This window comes from Atractosteus spatula, chromosome 1, assembly GCF_055471065.1.
Source record: "Atractosteus spatula isolate fAtrSpa1 chromosome 1, fAtrSpa1.hap1, whole genome shotgun sequence".
In the NCBI taxonomy this organism is placed as follows: Eukaryota; Metazoa; Chordata; class Actinopteri; order Semionotiformes; family Lepisosteidae; genus Atractosteus; species Atractosteus spatula.
Genome location: NC_142706.1, coordinates 79,529,979 through 79,545,984, shown reverse-complemented (window position 1 = coordinate 79,545,984; position 16,006 = coordinate 79,529,979).

Here is a 16,006-nt window from a genome sequence, read left to right as displayed (position 1 = left end):
AATCACATACAGCAAAACATGCCATACCTCCCCAAACTGGAAGAAACCCTTTTCAAGACAGAAAGAGATGGAATTCACTGGACCACCGCAACAGCTCAAAAAATGCTAGACCACTGGTCACAACATTTAAACTGGTAAGCCCCAAAGCCACAGAACAAGAGGGGGACAAGAACAACAAAAATATTGTAAATCTAAGCAACAACTTCCACCCCACAACTGAACAAATCAACCTCCTCAATAAGGGCTTATCATTTGTCCCCACAGTAGGGACAAAGAAAGGTCAGAAAACCAGACTGAAAAGCGAAATCCGACAATACCACCGTCGCCTTAAACTGACCGCCTTCTTTGAGGATAAAGACACCGACACAGAAAGGGTTCCCTTCCTGCCTAAATCCAGCTGGGAACCAGGGGAAAACCAACTGCCACCAGAAATCCAGGAAATCATTCAAGAGGACAACAGAATTCTACAAAAACTCCGACCATACAGGGACTCACACAACATAACAAAGGAGGAAACCATAGCCTTAAAACATTTAAAGGAAAACAAACATATAGTCATAAAACCAGCAGACAAAGGGAGTGCAATAGTTATCATGGATAGAGAACAATACATTGCAGAAGCACACAGACAATTAAATAATCAGGAACACTATACTACTTTGGAAGAACCGCTGTACAAACAAACAGCACTAGAAATAGGGCAAATCCTACAAACTCTGGTTGAACTAAAACACCTCACAAAAAAACAGGCATTCTACCTAAGAGGAGAGGAATCACCACGACCGAGGATTTTCTACCTCCTCCCAAAAATTCATAAAGCCCCAGAAACATGGCCACTCCCCTACGAAATTCCACCTGGGAGGCCCATAGTGTCCGACTGCAACAGTGAATCCTACAGAATAGCAGAATATCTAGACCATTTCCTCAACCCCATTTCTAAACACCACCCAAGTTACATCAAAGACACCTATGACTTTGTAGCCAAAGTCAAAAATGCTACAATACAACAGGAAGCCTTCCTGTTCACCATTGACATTGACAGTTTATACACCAACATTGAAACTACAGAGGGACTGAAAGCAGTCCGGGAGTGGTTTCTCAAATACCCTGACCGCAACAGACCAGAAACACAAATTCTGAAGCTATTGGAAATTAGTCTCAACAAAAATGATTTTGAATTTGAAGAGCAATACTACTTACAAATAAAAGGAACTGCTATGGGGAAACGCTTTGCTCCGGCCTATGCTGACATCTATATGGCCCATTGGGAAGCCACAGTATTCCCAAAATGTACACACAAACCTACACACTACTTCAGGTACCTTGACGACATCTGGGGAACCTGGACGCACGGCCCACAGGCCTTTCAAGAATTCATTAACACCCTCAACACACACCACAGGTCCATTAAACTCAAATACACCAAGCATGAAAACCACATAGACTTCCTAGACACCACCACATACAAGGGTTCCTCCTTCAACAACACAGGCAAACTGGACATCAAGGTATATTTCAAAGACACGGACACACACGGCTTACTGCACAAAGACAGCTTCCACCCAAAACATACTTTCAAAGGACTGGTAAAATCACAACTCCTACGCTTCCACAAAATCTGCACACAACAACAAGACTTTGAGGAAGCCAAACACATACTCTTCCAAGCTCTACGCCTGAGAGGATACACACGAAGTTTCCTCAAAAATGTGGCACAAACATTTCTAAACAGAAAAACACCTGATGACAGCAAAATAATACCCCTCATCACAACATATTCTCAACTCAGCGTAATAACCAACCAAAAACTAAAGTCTACATTCACCACGATATTAGAAAACACAAACCTCCTGAGGGAACACAAAATCATATCTGCATATAGAAAAAACAAAAACCTACAGGATTACTTAGTCCAAAGCAAACTAAAACCGATACAAAACAGATCAAATACACCAAAAGCCAAACACTTCAAACAAAAAACTACCATCCAAAACAACAAAACCAAAGAAATCTTCCAGTTGCAAAGGGCGCTCTCAGAAAACACCAGTAACGCTGTCTATGGCATCCAGTGCAAAACGTGTGGGGTGACCTATGTGGGGGAAACAGGTAACTCCATCCGAACCCGACTGGCACAACACAGGTACAACATCCGGAACCAGCGGGAAAGGAGGACTCACCTGGTGGCACACTTCCTACAGCACGGGCTGGAAGCACTGGAGGCCACAGGACTGGAGAGCAACCCCAACTGGACAGAGATGGAAAGAAAGAAAAAGGAAGCAGAGTGGATCAAAAGACTTCATACTACCTTTCCACAAGGCCTGAACATCAGAAAATAAACTGGGAGGGTTTCAGTCGTTGGAAGGAGAGTGCAACACTCCTTGTCCCAGATGGTCCCTTCTTAGGGAAAATCTGGGAGAAAGAGCTTTGTTCCCCTATCCTAACTAGCCAGATCCTACAGGGACTGGAACTCTTCACAGTCACTGTTCCAGCACTCAGGCAACAAACAAAAGAAGACCTAAAACCAACTGAAACTTGCACAGCCCACACACCAGTCGTACCAGGAAGGAAAACAAAAGACCCTAATGGCCTATTGAGAGGTTAACGGCCCATACATAATCCCCAGCAGGAAAGCAGAAACCCATTCACCCACTGAAACTGCACCTACTCACACAGAAACAAAAGAAATACAGACAATAGTATTCAAACCACCCCCCTGGGAGGAACTACACTCACCGCCCCTTTGAAAACAAGATAAGAACAGGCCAACAGGGACAGAGTGCCCCATAACAACGCCTGAAGAAGACCCAGGCAGGTCGAAACGTCGCGACACAGAGAAAAGCAAGATTGCCATTCCACGGAGCCACAGACTCTACAGAGGTAAAATTGCCTAACAGTGGAAACCTAACGGTGCCAACGAAGCTTTAGGCATTTTACTGGTAAGTATGGATCGTTATGGTATGCGTCAACCCAGAGTTGACAACGCACGCTACCGTACGGTCACCCTCCACACCGCCGCCACTTCCTACACACCAAACCACACCACATCAAACATATCAAATAGACAGGATACCTTCCAACTAGGAACCAGGATCATCTACAAAATGATCCAGACAGTCCACCACCTAAAAAACACAGCAGTTTCCGGAGGGGAGAACCAGGCACCCGCCAGCCTACGACGGAAGACAGAGGAACTCAAGCACCTCATAAGACCGGCCAACCCAACCGAACTCACATGTTTAAAGCTAGTAAGCAATGCCAAAAACTGGCTCCACACCACATTGCAGATCCTCGAAGAGCACTACGAGGAAACTCTCACACATCTGTCCAGACGACTGGAGGACCTGGAGCTTCCCCGCTGGGAACAAGCTTTCGCGGTTGCCTCTAACTGGGCAAAGAAAAATTATGGGAGGAAAATACAGAAGGACACATTGGACCATACACAAGCTATGGTTACTGTTACACTTAGCAACAAGGAATCCACTATCCCCACGTCTCCAAACAGATTCCAAATACTCGACACACTAACCAGGGAAGAGGTAAATGGCTCAGAAGAGACATACGTAACCCAGGCAGAATCCCATCCAGAAACAGTGAAGAGACACTGGGAAAGCAGACATCCAACCCAGAAATCTGGCCCCATGAGAGCCAGATCATATACTCCGGAAATAGATGACTTTCCTCCGATCCCCATGCCACAAAGGATCCGAAGAAAGCAGAGAAGACCAGAGGGAACCATGAGAAACACCCCAACTGGAATCTGTATCCCAAACAACACCACCAGGGTACACCTCTCCCAGGACTCTAGCTCTGACCCTAACCTCAGCCCTAACACTAACGCTTATACTGACCTTAACACCAACCCCGACCCCAACCCTAACCCTAACCTTATCCCCAACCCTAATCCTAACCCTGATCCTAACCCCGACCCTGATCCTAACCCTAACCCAAATACTAACCCTGACTTCAACCCTGATCCTAACCCCAACCCAAATACTAACCCTGACATTAACCCTGATCCTAACCCTAACCCGGACATTAACCCTGATCCTAACCCTAACCCTGACTCAGACCCCGACCTTTACCCCCCCACACCACCACCAGCCCAACCAAGATACCGACCACACCGACATGACAAGACCACAAGAAAGCTAACGGACTGGAAGCTGGAAACCCACAAACGCTGGCTCTTCATAGGGGACTCTAATTTATCAAGAATACCCCCCTATGAAAATCCAGATCTACAGATAGAAAGCTACCCAGGAGCATCATTTTACAACGCAGCAAACCTCCTACAACACACCCCCCGGAACTCAGGAGTGGAGAAAATCATTCTATCCTTTGGAATCAATAACAAGGCACAAAAAGCAAAGGAAACAGCTATCAAACAACTACAACAGATGCTACGGGAAGCTAAGGGATCCTTCCCATCTGCAGAAATATACATCCCACTGATTAATTACTCCAGAGACCTGGAACCAGAATTCAGGAAAAATCTGGACACAATAAACAATCACATACAGCAAAACATGCCATACCTCCCCAAACTGGAAGAAACCCTTTTCAAGACAGAAAGAGATGGAATTCACTGGACCACCGCAACAGCTCAAAAAATGCTAGACCACTGGTCACAACATTTAAACTGGTAAGCCCCAAAGCCACAGAACAAGAGGGGGACAAGAACAACAAAAATATTGTAAATCTAAGCAACAACTTCCACCCCACAACTGAACAAATCAACCTCCTCAATAAGGGCTTATCATTTGTCCCCACAGTAGGGACAAAGAAAGGTCAGAAAACCAGACTGAAAAGCGAAATCCGACAATACCACCGTCGCCTTAAACTGACCGCCTTCTTTGAGGATAAAGACACCGACACAGAAAGGGTTCCCTTCCTGCCTAAATCCAGCTGGGAACCAGGGGAAAACCAACTGCCACCAGAAATCCAGGAAATCATTCAAGAGGACAACAGAATTCTACAAAAACTCCGACCATACAGGGACTCACACAACATAACAAAGGAGGAAACCATAGCCTTAAAACATTTAAAGGAAAACAAACATATAGTCATAAAACCAGCAGACAAAGGGAGTGCAATAGTTATCATGGATAGAGAACAATACATTGCAGAAGCACACAGACAATTAAATAATCAGGAACACTATACTACTTTGGAAGAACCGCTGTACAAACAAACAGCACTAGAAATAGGGCAAATCCTACAAACTCTGGTTGAACTAAAACACCTCACAAAAAAACAGGCATTCTACCTAAGAGGAGAGGAATCACCACGACCGAGGATTTTCTACCTCCTCCCAAAAATTCATAAAGCCCCAGAAACATGGCCACTCCCCTACGAAATTCCACCTGGGAGGCCCATAGTGTCCGACTGCAACAGTGAATCCTACAGAATAGCAGAATATCTAGACCATTTCCTCAACCCCATTTCTAAACACCACCCAAGTTACATCAAAGACACCTATGACTTTGTAGCCAAAGTCAAAAATGCTACAATACAACAGGAAGCCTTCCTGTTCACCATTGACATTGACAGTTTATACACCAACATTGAAACTACAGAGGGACTGAAAGCAGTCCGGGAGTGGTTTCTCAAATACCCTGACCGCAACAGACCAGAAACACAAATTCTGAAGCTATTGGAAATTAGTCTCAACAAAAATGATTTTGAATTTGAAGAGCAATACTACTTACAAATAAAAGGAACTGCTATGGGGAAACGCTTTGCTCCGGCCTATGCTGACATCTATATGGCCCATTGGGAAGCCACAGTATTCCCAAAATGTACACACAAACCTACACACTACTTCAGGTACCTTGACGACATCTGGGGAACCTGGACGCACGGCCCACAGGCCTTTCAAGAATTCATTAACACCCTCAACACACACCACAGGTCCATTAAACTCAAATACACCAAGCATGAAAACCACATAGACTTCCTAGACACCACCACATACAAGGGTTCCTCCTTCAACAACACAGGCAAACTGGACATCAAGGTATATTTCAAAGACACGGACACACACGGCTTACTGCACAAAGACAGCTTCCACCCAAAACATACTTTCAAAGGACTGGTAAAATCACAACTCCTACGCTTCCACAAAATCTGCACACAACAACAAGACTTTGAGGAAGCCAAACACATACTCTTCCAAGCTCTACGCCTGAGAGGATACACACGAAGTTTCCTCAAAAATGTGGCACAAACATTTCTAAACAGAAAAACACCTGATGACAGCAAAATAATACCCCTCATCACAACATATTCTCAACTCAGCGTAATAACCAACCAAAAACTAAAGTCTACATTCACCACGATATTAGAAAACACAAACCTCCTGAGGGAACACAAAATCATATCTGCATATAGAAAAAACAAAAACCTACAGGATTACTTAGTCCAAAGCAAACTAAAACCGATACAAAACAGATCAAATACACCAAAAGCCAAACACTTCAAACAAAAAACTACCATCCAAAACAACAAAACCAAAGAAATCTTCCAGTTGCAAAGGGCGCTCTCAGAAAACACCAGTAACGCTGTCTATGGCATCCAGTGCAAAACGTGTGGGGTGACCTATGTGGGGGAAACAGGTAACTCCATCCGAACCCGACTGGCACAACACAGGTACAACATCCGGAACCAGCGGGAAAGGAGGACTCACCTGGTGGCACACTTCCTACAGCACGGGCTGGAAGCACTGGAGGCCACAGGACTGGAGAGCAACCCCAACTGGACAGAGATGGAAAGAAAGAAAAAGGAAGCAGAGTGGATCAAAAGACTTCATACTACCTTTCCACAAGGCCTGAACATCAGAAAATAAACTGGGAGGGTTTCAGTCGTTGGAAGGAGAGTGCAACACTCCTTGTCCCAGATGGTCCCTTCTTAGGGAAAATCTGGGAGAAAGAGCTTTGTTCCCCTATCCTAACCCTAACCCTAACCCTAACCCTAACCCTAACCCTAACCTTATCCCCAACCCTAATCCTAACCCTGATCCTAACCCCGACCCTGATCCTAACCCTAACCCAAATACTAACCCTGACTTTAACCCTGATCCTAACCCCAACCCAAATACTAACCCTGACATTAACCCTGATCCTAACCCTAACCCGGACATTAACCCTGATCCTAACCCTAACCCTGACTCAGACCCCGACCTTTGCCCCCCCACACCACCACCAGCCCAACCAAGATACCGACCACACCGACATGACAAGACCACAAGAAAGCTAACGGACTGGAAGCTGGAAACCCACAAACGCTGGCTCTTCATAGGGGACTCTAATTTATCAAGAATACCCCCCTATGAAAATCCAGATCTACAGATAGAAAGCTACCCAGGAGCATCATTTTACAACGCAGCAAACCTCCTACAACACACCCCCCGGAACTCAGGAGTGGAGAAAATCATTCTATCCTTTGGAATCAATAACAAGGCACAAAAAGCAAAGGAAACAGCTATCAAACAACTACAACAGATGCTACGGGAAGCTAAGGGATCCTTCCCATCTGCAGAAATATACATCCCACTGATTAATTACTCCAGAGACCTGGAACCAGAATTCAGGAAAAATCTGGACACAATAAACAATCACATACAGCAAAACATGCCATACCTCCCCAAACTGGAAGAAACCCTTTTCAAGACAGAAAGAGATGGAATTCACTGGACCACCGCAACAGCTCAAAAAATGCTAGACCACTGGTCACAACATTTAAACTGGTAAGCCCCAAAGCCACAGAACAAGAGGGGGACAAGAACAACAAAAATATTGTAAATCTAAGCAACAACTTCCACCCCACAACTGAACAAATCAACCTCCTCAATAAGGGCTTATCATTTGTCCCCACAGTAGGGACAAAGAAAGGTCAGAAAACCAGACTGAAAAGCGAAATCCGACAATACCACCGTCGCCTTAAACTGACCGCCTTCTTTGAGGATAAAGACACCGACACAGAAAGGGTTCCCTTCCTGCCTAAATCCAGCTGGGAACCAGGGGAAAACCAACTGCCACCAGAAATCCAGGAAATCATTCAAGAGGACAACAGAATTCTACAAAAACTCCGACCATACAGGGACTCACACAACATAACAAAGGAGGAAACCATAGCCTTAAAACATTTAAAGGAAAACAAACATATAGTCATAAAACCAGCAGACAAAGGGAGTGCAATAGTTATCATGGATAGAGAACAATACATTGCAGAAGCACACAGACAATTAAATAATCAGGAACACTATACTACTTTGGAAGAACCGCTGTACAAACAAACAGCACTAGAAATAGGGCAAATCCTACAAACTCTGGTTGAACTAAAACACCTCACAAAAAAACAGGCATTCTACCTAAGAGGAGAGGAATCACCACGACCGAGGATTTTCTACCTCCTCCCAAAAATTCATAAAGCCCCAGAAACATGGCCACTCCCCTACGAAATTCCACCTGGGAGGCCCATAGTGTCCGACTGCAACAGTGAATCCTACAGAATAGCAGAATATCTAGACCATTTCCTTAACCCCATTTCTAAACACCACCCAAGTTACATCAAAGACACCTATGACTTTGTAGCCAAAGTCAAAAATGCTACAATACAACAGGAAGCCTTCCTGTTCACCATTGACATTGACAGTTTATACACCAACATTGAAACTACAGAGGGACTGAAAGCAGTCCGGGAGTGGTTTCTCAAATACCCTGACCGCAACAGACCAGAAACACAAATTCTGAAGCTATTGGAAATTAGCCTCAACAAAAATGATTTTGAATTTGAAGAGCAATACTACTTACAAATAAAAGGAACTGCTATGGGGAAACGCTTTGCTCCGGCCTATGCTGACATCTATATGGCCCATTGGGAAGCCACAGTATTCCCAAAATGTACACACAAACCTACACACTACTTCAGGTACCTTGACGACATCTGGGGAACCTGGACGCACGGCCCACAGGCCTTTCAAGAATTCATTAACACCCTCAACACACACCACAGGTCCATTAAACTCAAATACACCAAGCATGAAAACCACATAGACTTCCTAGACACCACCACATACAAGGGTTCCTCCTTCAACAACACAGGCAAACTGGACATCAAGGTATATTTCAAAGACACGGACACACACGGCTTACTGCACAAAGACAGCTTCCACCCAAAACATACTTTCAAAGGACTGGTAAAATCACAACTCCTACGCTTCCACAAAATCTGCACACAACAACAAGACTTTGAGGAAGCCAAACACATACTCTTCCAAGCTCTACGCCTGAGAGGATACACACGAAGTTTCCTCAAAAATGTGGCACAAACATTTCTAAACAGAAAAACACCTGATGACAGCAAAATAATACCCCTCATCACAACATATTCCCAACTCAGCGTAATAACCAACCAAAAACTAAAGTCTACATTCACCACGATATTAGAAAACACAAACCTACTGAGGGAACACAAAATCATATCTGCATATAGAAAAAACAAAAACCTACAGGATTACTTAGTCCAAAGCAAACTAAAACCGATACAAAACAGATCAAATACACCAAAAGCCAAACACTTCAAACAAAAAACAACCATCCAAAACAACAAAACCAAAGAAATCTTCCAGTTGCAAAGGGCGCTCTCAGAAAACACCAATAACGCTGTCTATGGCATCCAGTGCAAAACGTGCGGGGTGACCTATGTGGGGGAAACAGGTAACTCCATCCGAACCCGACTGGCACAACACAGGTACAACATCCGGAACCAGCGGGAAAGGAGGACTCACCTGGTGGCACACTTCCTACAGCACGGGCTGGAAGCGCTGGAGGCCACAGGACTGGAGAGCAACCCCAACTGGACAGAGATGGAAAGAAAGAAAAAGGAAGCAGAGTGGATCAAAAGACTTCATACTACCTTTCCACAAGGCCTGAACATCAGAAAATAAACTGGGAGGGTTTCAGTCGTTGGAAGGAGAGTGCAACACTCCTTGTCCCAGATGGTCCCTTCTTAGGGAAAATCTGGGAGAAAGAGCTTTGTTCCCCTATCCTAACTAGCCAGATCCTACAGGGACTGGAACTCTTCACAGTCACTGTTCCAGCACTCAGGCAACAAACAAAAGAAGACCTAAAACCAATTGAAACTTGCACAGCCCACACACCAGTCGTACCAGGAAGGAAAACAAAAGACCCTAATGGCCTATTGAGAGGTTAACGGCCCATACATAATCCCCAGCAGGAAAGCAGAAACCCATTCACCCACTGAAACTGCACCTACTCACACAGAAACAAAAGAAATACAGACAATAGTATTCAAACCACCCCCCTGGGAGGAACTACACTCACCGCCCCTTTGAAAACAAGATAAGAACAGGCCAACAGGGACAGAGTGCCCCATAACAACGCCTGAAGAAGACCCAGGCAGGTCGAAACGTCGCGACACAGAGAAAAGCAAGATTGCCATTCCACGGAGCCACAGACTCTACAGAGGTAAAATTGCCTAACAGTGGAAACCTAACGGTGCCAACGAAGCTTTAGGCATTTTACTGGTAAGTATGGATCGTTATGGTATGCGTCAACCCAGAGTTGACAACGCACGCTACCGTACGGTCACCCTCCACACCGCCGCCACTTCCTACACACCAAACCACACCACATCAAACATATCAAATAGACAGGATACCTTCCAACTAGGAACCAGGATCATCTACAAAATGATCCAGACAGTCCACCACCTAAAAAACACAGCAGTTTCCGGAGGGGAGAACCAGGCACCCGCCAGCCTACGACGGAAGACAGAGGAACTCAAGCACCTCATAAGACCGGCCAACCCAACCAAACTCACATGTTTAAAGCTAGTAAGCAATGCCAAAAACTGGCTCCACACCACATTGCAGATCCTCGAAGAGCACTACGAGGAAACTCTCACACATCTGTCCAGACGACTGGAGGACCTGGAGCTTCCCCGCTGGGAACAAGCTTTCGCGGTTGCCTCTAACTGGGCAAAGAAAAATTATGGGAGGAAAATACAGAAGGACACGTTGGACCATACACAAGCTATGGTTACTGCTACACTTAGCAACAAGGAATCCACTATCCCCACGTCTCCAAACAGATTCCAAATACTCGACACACTAACCAGGGAAGAGGTAAATGGCTCAGAAGAGACATACGTAACCCAGGCAGAATCCCATCCAGAAACAGTGAAGAGACACTGGGAAAGCAGACATCCAACCCAGAAATCTGGCCCCATGAGAGCCAGATCATATACTCCGGAAATAGATGACTTTCCTCCGATCCCCATGCCACAAAGGATCCGAAGAAAGCAGAGAAGACCAGAGGGAACCATGAGAAACACCCCAACTGGAATCTGTATCCCAAACAACACCACCAGGGTACACCTCTCCCAGGACTCTAGCTCTGACCCTAACCTCAGCCCTAACACTAACGCTTATACTGACCTTAACACCAACCCCGACCCCAACCCTAACCCTAACCTTATCCCCAACCCTAATCCTAACCCTGATCCTAACCCCGACCCTGATCCTAACCCTAACCCAAATACTAACCCTGACTTTAACCCTGATCCTAACCCCAACCCAAATACTAACCCTGACATTAACCCTGATCCTAACCCTAACCCGGACATTAACCCTGATCCTAACCCTAACCCTGACTCAGACCCCGACCTTTGCCCCCCCACACCACCACCAGCCCAACCAAGATACCGACCACACCGACATGACAAGACCACAAGAAAGCTAACGGACTGGAAGCTGGAAACCCACAAACGCTGGCTCTTCATAGGGGACTCTAATTTATCAAGAATACCCCCCTATGAAAATCCAGATCTACAGATAGAAAGCTACCCAGGAGCATCATTTTACAACGCAGCAAACCTCCTACAACACACCCCCCGGAACTCAGGAGTGGAGAAAATCATTCTATCCTTTGGAATCAATAACAAGGCACAAAAAGCAAAGGAAACAGCTATCAAACAACTACAACAGATGCTACGGGAAGCTAAGGGATCCTTCCCATCTGCAGAAATATACATCCCACTGATTAATTACTCCAGAGACCTGGAACCAGAATTCAGGAAAAATCTGGACACAATAAACAATCACATACAGCAAAACATGCCATACCTCCCCAAACTGGAAGAAACCCTTTTCAAGACAGAAAGAGATGGAATTCACTGGACCACCGCAACAGCTCAAAAAATGCTAGACCACTGGTCACAACATTTAAACTGGTAAGCCCCAAAGCCACAGAACAAGAGGGGGACAAGAACAACAAAAATATTGTAAATCTAAGCAACAACTTCCACCCCACAACTGAACAAATCAACCTCCTCAATAAGGGCTTATCATTTGTCCCCACAGTAGGGACAAAGAAAGGTCAGAAAACCAGACTGAAAAGCGAAATCCGACAATACCACCGTCGCCTTAAACTGACCGCCTTCTTTGAGGATAAAGACACCGACACAGAAAGGGTTCCCTTCCTGCCTAAATCCAGCTGGGAACCAGGGGAAAACCAACTGCCACCAGAAATCCAGGAAATCATTCAAGAGGACAACAGAATTCTACAAAAACTCCGACCATACAGGGACTCACACAACATAACAAAGGAGGAAACCATAGCCTTAAAACATTTAAAGGAAAACAAACATATAGTCATAAAACCAGCAGACAAAGGGAGTGCAATAGTTATCATGGATAGAGAACAATACATTGCAGAAGCACACAGACAATTAAATAATCAGGAACACTATACTACTTTGGAAGAACCGCTGTACAAACAAACAGCACTAGAAATAGGGCAAATCCTACAAACTCTGGTTGAACTAAAACACCTCACAAAAAAACAGGCATTCTACCTAAGAGGAGAGGAATCACCACGACCGAGGATTTTCTACCTCCTCCCAAAAATTCATAAAGCCCCAGAAACATGGCCACTCCCCTACGAAATTCCACCTGGGAGGCCCATAGTGTCCGACTGCAACAGTGAATCCTACAGAATAGCAGAATATCTAGACCATTTCCTCAACCCCATTTCTAAACACCACCCAAGTTACATCAAAGACACCTATGACTTTGTAGCCAAAGTCAAAAATGCTACAATACAACAGGAAGCCTTCCTGTTCACCATTGACATTGACAGTTTATACACCAACATTGAAACTACAGAGGGACTGAAAGCAGTCCGGGAGTGGTTTCTCAAATACCCTGACCGCAACAGACCAGAAACACAAATTCTGAAGCTATTGGAAATTAGTCTCAACAAAAATGATTTTGAATTTGAAGAGCAATACTACTTACAAATAAAAGGAACTGCTATGGGGAAACGCTTTGCTCCGGCCTATGCTGACATCTATATGGCCCATTGGGAAGCCACAGTATTCCCAAAATGTACACACAAACCTACACACTACTTCAGGTACCTTGACGACATCTGGGGAACCTGGACGCACGGCCCACAGGCCTTTCAAGAATTCATTAACACCCTCAACACACACCACAGGTCCATTAAACTCAAATACACCAAGCATGAAAACCACATAGACTTCCTAGACACCACCACATACAAGGGTTCCTCCTTCAACAACACAGGCAAACTGGACATCAAGGTATATTTCAAAGACACGGACACACACGGCTTACTGCACAAAGACAGCTTCCACCCAAAACATACTTTCAAAGGACTGGTAAAATCACAACTCCTACGCTTCCACAAAATCTGCACACAACAACAAGACTTTGAGGAAGCCAAACACATACTCTTCCAAGCTCTACGCCTGAGAGGATACACACGAAGTTTCCTCAAAAATGTGGCACAAACATTTCTAAACAGAAAAACACCTGATGACAGCAAAATAATACCCCTCATCACAACATATTCTCAACTCAGCGTAATAACCAACCAAAAACTAAAGTCTACACTCACCACGATATTAGAAAACACAAACCTCCTGAGGGAACACAAAATCATATCTGCATATAGAAAAAACAAAAACCTACAGGATTACTTAGTCCAAAGCAAACTAAAACCGATACAAAACAGATCAAATACACCAAAAGCCAAACACTTCAAACAAAAAACTACCATCCAAAACAACAAAACCAAAGAAATCTTCCAGTTGCAAAGGGCGCTCTCAGAAAACACCAGTAACGCTGTCTATGGCATCCAGTGCAAAACGTGTGGGGTGACCTATGTGGGGGAAACAGGTAACTCCATCCGAACCCGACTGGCACAACACAGGTACAACATCCGGAACCAGCGGGAAAGGAGGACTCACCTGGTGGCACACTTCCTACAGCACGGGCTGGAAGCACTGGAGGCCACAGGACTGGAGAGCAACCCCAACTGGACAGAGATGGAAAGAAAGAAAAAGGAAGCAGAGTGGATCAAAAGACTTCATACTACCTTTCCACAAGGCCTGAACATCAGAAAATAAACTGGGAGGGTTTCAGTCGTTGGAAGGAGAGTGCAACACTCCTTGTCCCAGATGGTCCCTTCTTAGGGAAAATCTGGGAGAAAGAGCTTTGTTCCCCAATCCTAACTAGCCAGATCCTACAGGGACTGGAACTCTTCACAGTCACTGTTCCAGCACTCAGGCAACAAACAAAAGAAGACCTAAAACCAATTGAAACTTGCACAGCCCACACACCAGTTGTACCAGGAAGGAAAACAAAAGACCCTAATGGCCTATTGAGAGGTTAACGGCCCATACATAATCCCCAGCAGGAAAGCAGAAACCCATTCACCCACTGAAACTGCACCTACTCACACAGAAACAAAAGAAATACAGACAATAGTATTCAAACCACCCCCCTGGGAGGAACTACACTCACCGCCCCTTTGAAAACAAGATAAGAACAGGCCAACAGGGACAGAGTGCCCCATAACAACGCCTGAAGAAGACCCAGGCAGGTCGAAACGTCGCGACACAGAGAAAAGCAAGATTGCCATTCCACGGAGCCACAGACTCTACAGAGGTAAAATTGCCTAACAGTGGAAACCTAACGGTGCCAACGAAGCTTTAGGCATTTTACTGGTAAGTATGGATCGTTATGGTATGCGTCAACCCAGAGTTGACAACGCACGCTACCGTACGGTCACCCTCCACACCGCCGCCACTTCCTACACACCAAACCACACCACATCAAACATATCAAATAGACAGGATACCTTCCAACTAGGAACCAGGATCATCTACAAAATGATCCAGACAGTCCACCACCTAAAAAACACAGCAGTTTCCGGAGGGGAGAACCAGGCACCCGCCAGCCTACGACGGAAGACAGAGGAACTCAAGCACCTCATAAGACCGGCCAACCCAACCAAACTCACATGTTTAAAGCTAGTAAGCAATGCCAAAAACTGGCTCCACACCACATTGCAGATCCTCGAAGAGCACTACGAGGAAACTCTCACACATCTGTCCAGACGACTGGAGGACCTGGAGCTTCCCCGCTGGGAACAAGCTTTCGCGGTTGCCTCTAACTGGGCAAAGAAAAATTATGGGAGGAAAATACAGAAGGACACGTTGGACCATACACAAGCTATGGTTACTGCTACACTTAGCAACAAGGAATCCACTATCCCCACGTCTCCAAACAGATTCCAAATACTCGACACACTAACCAGGGAAGAGGTAAATGGCTCAGAAGAGACATACGTAACCCAGGCAGAATCCCATCCAGAAACAGTGAAGAGACACTGGGAAAGCAGACATCCAACCCAGAAATCTGGCCCCATGAGAGCCAGATCATATACTCCGGAAATAGATGACTTTCCTCCGATCCCCATGCCACAAAGGATCCGAAGAAAGCAGAGAAGACCAGAGGGAACCATGAGAAACACCCCAACTGGAATCTGTATCCCAAACAACACCACCAGGGTACACCTCTCCCAGGACTCTAGCTCTGACCCTAACCTCAGCCCTAACACTAACGCTTATACTGACCTTAACACCAACCCCGACCCCAACCCTAACCCTAACCTTA